This window comes from Adiantum capillus-veneris, chromosome 21 (assembly GCF_014529385.1).
Source record: "Adiantum capillus-veneris isolate H3 chromosome 21, ASM1452938v2, whole genome shotgun sequence".
NCBI lineage: Eukaryota > Viridiplantae > Streptophyta > Polypodiopsida > Polypodiales > Pteridaceae > Adiantum > Adiantum capillus-veneris.
Window position 1 is genome coordinate 81,464,625 of NC_140951.1, and position 7,476 is coordinate 81,472,100.

The window sequence follows — 7,476 nt, forward strand, 5'->3', positions numbered from 1 at the left end:
GAGAGAGAGAGAGAGATCTTGTCTCTTCTTTGCGCGTGCTATGAGTAGCCATTGCAAAGGTGACACCATCAATCAGTTAGCAATGATGAGGGCTACGCACCACCACCAAGCTTGTGAATTTTTAGTTATGCCATGATGCGAGCTCCCACGAGCTTCTGAGTTAGTTATCTTGCAAACCGTATGTGAGTTTTGAGATTTCTTCATATCACTAGGATCACGGGGAGAAAAGCTATAGATTAGGATCATGTATGTTGAGAATCGATGACCTATATTAGACTGCCTATCTTCATACGCATTTTCTGCATCAAGTGGTTATGGGTGGGATATAGGGTCAAAGTCCATAGGGCAGTGACATCTTGGTAACTAGAGGATTCCCTATGATTTTCAAGGCGATTGGAGGACATTTGATCTTGATATGATAGCATGAGCGTCATAGGTTTTGTCACAGTCACAAGTACATAGGATGTTTGGATTTGCTTTCCTCGAGTAGTGATTGTCATTAGAAGGTTGAGTAGGTGTTTGAAAACCATATGCTTGTTTCCATGCACCTGTGGGTCAAGCTACATCCTTGGCCAACATCTGGTATGTTGGTCTAGTTCTTGCTATGCTAGCACCTGCTTGCAGAATATCTGCCAACATTGGCGTCGTTTCCGAGGACTAGAGCCCTTGGTAGGTGACCTTAGACTAGTCCTACGTGATAGAAGTCCCTCTGTTTTTTCAGTATATTTTTATATTATCTTAGGTAAGATCTGGGACTTGGACTCAGAAGATATTAGAGAGGTGCTAGAGAGCATATGACTCGCCTGGATTTTCCATCGTAAGTAGTATCAATCGTATTTTAGTGTTGATGGTGTGTGAGTGATTTGTGTGGTGATAAAAGATTTAGCCAGTCCATGTGAGGTAGTGAAGAGTTTTCCTAATCATAAATGCAATACCCCATATGATGTGTAAGAGTAGTTTTAGGAAGGACATGCTGATTATAATCTAGAGCTATTCATCATAGAATTATTTGCTTGTGTGATTGTTTGCATTTACGATCCCTGAGAAGTTTGATTTTTAGGGTAAAAATGCAATAAACAAGCTTCTGAGGATATTTGTGCATGACTCAATGATGTTGAGTATATAAGAAATCATATGCAAGAGATCTGCTGAGGAAATTTGCAATTCTGCAACTCTGGACATCATACGCATATGATGTCTTGAGGGCTATCAAAAGGCCAAATTTGAAAAAATTGATTGCACTTGAGTGTTTAGAAGGAGTGTTTTACCCCCTGTACACAATGAGACTAGAGTTTTGACCAACTTTGGTACTTGAAACACAAAAGGCAAGAAATAATAGAGTGAAATTTAGAAACTTTCTTGTTTGAGGTTCATGGGGCATGAAAACTTTTAATAAAGAATAAAATTAAGTAAGGAAACTCTAGAGACCAGTTTGGACTAGTTCAAAGTGGAAAATTCACAGATAGACTTCATAAGCATATGATGTCTCAAGGAAAAATCTAAAAGTCCAATTGATCAACTGACCACATAAGAGGGTTTGACATGTTACTTTAAGCTTATTGGCATAATTTCACCTCATTCAAGCATTTATTTTTGAATTTGAAAAGGATTTTACAATTTCAAAAAAGGAAACGGTAAAAAGTGGTGATTCTTTGCAAGTCTGACTTCTAAAATTTGATGTGAGCACATGTGCATGTTGTACACATCAAGGGGCACCTGGGGTAGAAACAAAACTTTGACCAATTTTGGAATTTCTACGCGTATGAAGATATAGAAGCCAAATTTGGGTCAAAACACACATTTGAGTACACCCTTGTGTTCTAGAGAAATTAAGAAGCAAATAGGCAGAACCTTAATGAATATGGAGCAATTTTGGGCTTGCAAATGCCAAGTGACGGATCAAGGAGAAGTGAATGCTTGAATTGATTATATCTAGCATAAAAAGTGGCTAAATTGACTTTTGAAAGTTGTTGTCAGTTGCTAGTGTGGTGGAGCACCTCTGGAGTAAGTTTCACCTCATCTTGACACAGAAGACATCATACGCGGTATGATGTTTGAAGGCCATTTTTAGAGTCCATGGATGACATCAAAGATTACAAGAGTTTTTGTCACCACAAAACAAGCCAAGAGACCAAGTTTCATCCAATTTGGATCATCTTTGACTTAGATTACCTCCCAAAGAAGCTAATAGCAAGTAAGACAAAATTAGGGATGATATAACCTCCAAGGGGTGTCCAAATCACAAAGCAAAACTTGGGGTAAATAGAGCATATCAAGGAGAGTCTAAACTTGAAGTTTGGGCCAATTCTATGCATAGAGACATCATACACGATTGAAGTCTCCGGTCATAGATAGGAGCGAGAGACAAAGGTTTTAACCAGCCAAGAGCCTTCCTTGTGACCCTAGGATCCCGTCTGTCTTTTTGGATCAGTGCAAAAGAACTCACATAGGGAATCAAGTCCTCCTTATAAACAATTATTTGGTTGGGATTAACCATCTAGTTATACCAATCAACACTGTAGAGTACTAAAATCAGAACCACTATTTTGACAAAGAATTGCAGAGTCGAAAGTTTTGTATAGATAGCCAAAACCACGGATCATTTTGGGGTGCAAAATACTTTACAAGGGACTCTTTGACCTCTCTCAAAGAACTTGGGTACTACCACATGGTCATATCCACCTTTCCATCCTCATGGTCCCTATTTTAGGAGTCCCTTTGACCATGCATGCATAGATTAGGGCCTTGCCTTCTCTAATCCTACCATAGGCATGTCATTAATCCCCCCTTGAAGAAGAATTTTCATACTTTAAAATAGAAGTGGAGATGTCTTCTTAAGGACACTAATATTTTCCACAGTGGCACCTCCTTTGAATCCAATTTTCCCCTTGATTGATACCATGAAATTCAAGAAAATGCTCAAGTTCATGCGGTTGAGCAGTGTTAAGATGGGGAGAGAGAGAGAGAGAGGGAGAGAGAGAGAGAGAGAGACAGAAAGAGAGATCAGACAAGAGACACACCATGTACACTCCCAAAGGCTAATTCATATTGAGGACATGATACATATATAAGCGGTCACAACGTGCAAATGTGGAGTGTGCAAAGTGCATGGTAGCTTACATAATCACAATTTCAAATAGACAAAGCCATGATAATAGTAGAGAGGCTAATCTAGGAAGAGTGAGGCTGAAGCAACTCCAAGCTCTTAGTACAACAGGATGAAGCGGGAATCATTGAGGCCTTTGGTAAGAATATTTGCAATCATCTAGGCACTTGGACAATGTTCAATCATGATAGTGCCTTTGCGTACTTTGTCATAATAATCAATATCTAATTCTCCTAAATGATTTTCTCATATTAAACTGATCATTTAATGTGGGGAAGTGCCAAGGGAGAAAAGGCTAGAATATTGGTTAAGCTAGCAGACCGACCATAGTAGGGATCAAAAGGAGGGAAAATAGGGATCCAATGGGGGGGCCATCTCCAAAAGAGCCATGTGCAACAATGTGCTAAAAAGACCCTAAGGTTCAGCCCATTAAGACTTCCAAAATGCTAAGGTTCCAAAATTCAAAGGTTGTGTCCAAAGGGTTAAAGCTTAGGGGGAATTGGATGCTTTGTGTGCTCTCCAAAGTCAACACATATCCCTACATGGGAGGGGGCGAGCCCTTCTTCTAGGGGATGAGAGAGAAAGCCACACACACACACACACACACACACACAGGCTCACTTTACACAAAGGGAATGAGGGACGCATGTCAGATCCCTATGCCAGATGCCCACAAGGTGTGCCCAGTTTCTATTGGATGACCCTTGAAGTGGACCAATGAGAATTAAGCTAGAGTAAATCTAGTTTAATTAATTTAAAAACATTTAATAAAAGAAACCAATGAGAATTAAGTCTCCTAGAAGACTATTGGGCAGTCTCACAATGGGTCCAACGAGCATTCAGGAGCCCAATGGCTTGCCTGATTCCTATTGGCCAGGAGGCAAAGGGGTCCAATGAGAGTTTAGTTTAATTATTTAATTACCTAAATCTCTCACAAAAGGGGAAAGGGGGACACATGTCAGAAGGCTATCACTTATGCTGCTTAATAGTCATTGGCTTGACTTGGGGGGAGCCAATGAGGACTCAGCAAGAGCAAATAGCAAGAGGGCTCGCCCAAGAGAGAGAGGGGGGGGCTGATTTTTGCAAGGCATTATCACACACACACTCACACAATCTCATGTGTGAAGAAAGAGAAGACTATCTCTTCTCAAGCTTTAATGGAGAGCTCATCACCTACTCCAAGCTTGTAAGATAGAAGCCTACATCAACACACTCTTGGCATGTGGATGCAAATCCAACCAAGATCCAAGATTCAATGCATGCTCATCTCCTCTACCAAGCTAATTACTAAGCTAATATATGCTAATATGAGTGATTATGTGAGGAGATGTACATCTTTCTCGTAAGATACTCCTTCTTCCTCTCAATCTACTCTCATACCCTGCTAGCTCTCACCATCTTCGAAGGTGTGTGAGGTCTTGGGTCTGAGAACGGGGATAATTCAAGTTGTGTTTGCTAAGTGTTTTGCTTAGTGCATGGAGCTTTCATCTTCATTGCACTAGCTAGTCTTGAAGGAACACAAAGAATTGTATTGTACAATGTCTCTCTTGATGGGAGAAACCATAATACAAAGCCTTTTGGAGGGGGGACCGGCTCCATGCAAATCCGGTCCTCAACTGTTGTCAATAGCTTAATTTCTCTCTCTTTTGAAATTATTGTCGATGCTATCTAACTAGGTGTTATGCTTTTTGTTGCTCTCTCCACCCAAGCACTCTTGTAATTCTCATTAGGAATCTATTCTAATGAAATGCCCACTATGTTCATACTAATTTCCGCTACACACAAGTTATTAGACCATTAAATGTTACATTGGTATCAGAGCACAAGGTTTCTCTTTTCTTGCTCAAGAAGGGAGGTCCCATTAGGAGAAATATGAACCTTGCATGGGCCTTGTAAGGAATCCTAATTTTTAGGGATTAAGGCTAATGTTGTGTAGGGTTAAGGGGACAAGGGCATTCAAGAAGCTAGTTTTGAGTAGACTTTTCTAACCTTTTTTTAGACACATGTAGGATGTGGACCTAAGAAGTCACTTTCTCTCTCTAGCTTTTGGAAAGTGAAGGGAGTAAAGGGGTGTGACCACATCAGCAAAAACGTGGGTCACTAAGAGCCAAAATTTGACTTTTTTTCAAAAAAGTTATTTTTGACTTTAAATTCCCTCCCAACATATATACACATCAAAAAATCATTTTTTGACATTTTTTTAAACCTACAAACACTAAAAGTCCACTTTTTCAAAAAAAAAAATCCCCCCAAAAAAAAAACCTTTGTTCTCTCCTCCTCCTTCCTCCTCTCTCCCTCTCCTCTCCCTCCCTACCCCCTTCTCTCCTCCTCCTCCCCTCTCTCTCCCTCTCCCCCCTCTGCCCCCTTCTCTCCTCCCATGTTCCTCTCCTCTCCCTCCCTACCCCCTTCTCTCCTCCTCCTCCCCTCTCTCTCCCTCTCCCCCTCTGCCCCCTTCTCTCCTCCCATGTTCCTCCCTCTCCCTCCCCCCTCTTTCTTTTCATTCTTTGCTTCCTCACGCAACAACTGCCATGGTGCTCATGGACATCACAAATCGTATCCCTCCACCACCATGTACTCCGCACAACAAAAGTGTACATATTGCTTGTCCGCGGTGTTTGCACCGAAGGCCGCACGTGAGGGTGAGCAGAGGTCATCCCAAGATCGTCATACTATCGGTGAGACGAATGTGTATGGTTCTTCAATATCTTGGGAGGGGAGAAGTAGGCTTGTTAGGCTATTGCAATTGGTTGTGTATGGGTGCAGGTGCTTCTTTGCATTCATGGATGCACGAATGTCAAGCTCTTCAGCTCAAAACAGTGGCATTACAAGAAACAGTGGGTGCAGGTTAGAGAGGTCAAGTGTCACCACTTTTCCTCTAAAACAGCCTTCTTTGTTACATCTTGCAGGTAGGTGCTTCAAATCCATCCTTATTAGAGGTGGGTAATCTCATCCTAATGCAAGAATGGCTCAAGGAACTAGCATAACATGAAGCTTTTACGGTGGCACAAAGCTCTCCTCAAGCAATGTGGCTCCCACTACACCAAAAATCACTATGCTAACATGGAGAGATCCCTAGTAGGACAATACAACAACTTTTCATCAGCAGCACACCCTTTCCTAACATGAGGGCACCCCCACCAGAGATATTTTTATATGATAGGTCACCCCATGAGCATACCATGTCATGGAATGGATGTAAGAACTATGAATGCACTACCCCTTGGAAGTTGTTCACGAATGTATGTTTATCAAAGTTAATGAGAAGAAGTTTGGACTTTTTTGTTTGTTGATGTGTAAGAGCACTCTTGGTCTACCATATTTTAGATTGTTTGATAAGTTAAATAAGATTTGTAGTCATTTAACGTATCTTTTTTTTTTTGTAAGATTGTACATGAGAAGACATGATAAAGTACAAGAGATCTTGACGGAATAAACCTCGATGAGATTCCCACCATGCACTTGTGACACAATACCTCTCCTTGAACCCTTTGACTTCTATCGTTGTGGGGAGTCCAATGGGGGGCTATTTTCAAATTTTTAGCATAACTTTTTTTTAAAGGAAATTTTGGTTATTCTAAAGTTTATACACAGTCTAGAAGTTCATTCCGATTGTTTTTCTTCAGTTTCAAATTTTGACCGAGTACACTCCTTGGAAGCCACTTTTGAAGGTGTTAGGGCGAGATTTTGGGAAAGTTTTGTATGTAGGAAATACAGTCCTTAACACAATAAAAAACAATGGTTCTTTGAGTATTTTCAGATTCCATGGTTTTAATGCTCATTGGAGCTCGTTAATTAAGAAAAAAGTAAAAAATGTATGTTTTACATCATTTTTAAATAAATTGTCAACTTGCACATTGATTTTTGGAGAATGCGAGCAAGATATGATTTTTTCTCATCACATGATGGTCGAAGAACGCGATGAGATGAACAAATTCATGTGAGACAAGCCCAGACAGATTCGGAGCCGATTGAAATCTAGAAGCTGTTGAAAAACACCGAAAAGTTCAACACTTCAAAAAAACAAAAAACAAAAAAAACTTAACACTTGAATCATGGCCATGCATCAAAAATATGCTCACACGGTGAAGGAGGTGCTTCAAAGCTATGGAAATCAATATAAAATGCAAGCAATAGCGTTGGAGGCTATTCAAGAAGTTGTAGAGGCTCACATCATTTCAGATGACTTTGCAATGACAAAATGATTAAGAGTTGTGTCTACTGTCTCCATAGTGATTTGGCTTTTCGGTTTATCCATGTGTTTTAAGTTAAGTGGTTTTGGCCATGAAGAATTAAATTTAAATTAAATATTAACATTTTTGCCATCCTAAGGGGCAAACAAAGCTAGAAAATGCAAAAAAAAGGGTGGCCAC